Source organism: Pseudophryne corroboree, chromosome 8, assembly GCF_028390025.1.
Source record: "Pseudophryne corroboree isolate aPseCor3 chromosome 8, aPseCor3.hap2, whole genome shotgun sequence".
NCBI classification, from domain to species: domain Eukaryota; kingdom Metazoa; phylum Chordata; class Amphibia; order Anura; family Myobatrachidae; genus Pseudophryne; species Pseudophryne corroboree.
In genome coordinates, this window is record NC_086451.1 from 428,751,288 (window position 1) to 428,752,509 (window position 1,222).

General features: G+C 45.4%; 1 non-coding gene across 1 annotated transcript; it reads right to left on the bottom strand.

The window, feature by feature from the left end:
• Positions 1-396: 396 nt before the first annotated feature.
• Positions 397-466, bottom strand: TRNAR-UCU (transfer RNA arginine (anticodon UCU)). The gene has a single exon. It is a non-coding gene; the product is annotated as a tRNA-Arg (tRNA).
• Between the last annotated feature and the right edge of the window lie 756 nt (positions 467-1,222).

Genomic DNA, 1,222 nt, shown 5'->3' on the forward strand with positions numbered 1-1,222 from the left:
GGGCCCAACAGGGGAGCCCTGTGACTACCCCTAGGCCAGCTAAAGTCTATACAGCGCAGTTTTTCTACCTCAACCCCATTTTGACAATTAATGATTATTAATTACTGATCATTCTCAGGCTAGACTCTAGTTCTAGACCTGTAGAGGCGTGATAATATGTTCCTGGTTTACATTGATAATTAGAAAATATGTATATATTCTATGAACTCTTCTACATATACAACACTGTAATTAGTTAGTGTCAGATACAGTAGGGTGCAGTATAGCTCAGTTATTCACTCTTATGTGTCATGACTGTGGTTTTTGTGAACCCTGTGTTAGTGAAGTCTGTGCTGGCGACTGGAGGTCTATGTGTATATTAGGCAGGTCTGTAGGAATCAGTGAGAAGAAGGAGCAATCCCTGACCGGGGATCGAACCCGGGCCTCGGCAGAGAGAGCCGTATCCTGACCACTGGATCACCAGGGACTCGAGGTTGATAGCAGGATGGTGAATGTACTGGATATAATGTCACAGAGTAGGTGCTTGTGTACTCAAGGTTACTATGAAATAGGTTTTCTGCAGTTGTGCAGAACTGGGCTGATTACTGACGAGGTTGAGAACTGGTCTGGTTACTGGTGAGACTGGGAACCGCACTGTGAACCGGAATACTGGAACGCAACTGTAATCAGGGCTGCTACTGGATATAACTGGAAACGCAACTGTGAGTGCAACGATGACTGTGGCTGTGACTTTAAGACAAGGCTGAATAACACGGCGGCTGTGGCTTTAAGACCAGACTGTAGAAGACTGCAGCTGTGGGTTGTAATACGAAACTGTAGAATGCTGCAGCTGTGCCTTTAAGAATGTAGTATACTGTGACTATGGCTTTAAGAGGAGTCTGTAGAATACTGCGACTATGGTTTTAAGACAAGGCTGGATATCAATGATAACACAACTGTACAGCAGACTGGGTAGCAAAGAGCAGAGTTTTACAGGAACCAAAGTACAAATGTTACCTTTGTGAGTTCAGCTTCTAAGCTCACACATAGCTGTGAGTGTGACACAAGGAACTGCCCGAGTTTCCACCTCAAGTCTCCAGACTTATACTTCCTGGTCCTTGGTGATTGGTGAGCAGTGTCAGGTGATTCAGAGAGTCTCAGGCTGGCACAGGATTGGACAGCTCTGGGTCAGGTGAACAGTCACTGTCATGTGACTACTTTAGACTAGGCTGTGATGTGGAGT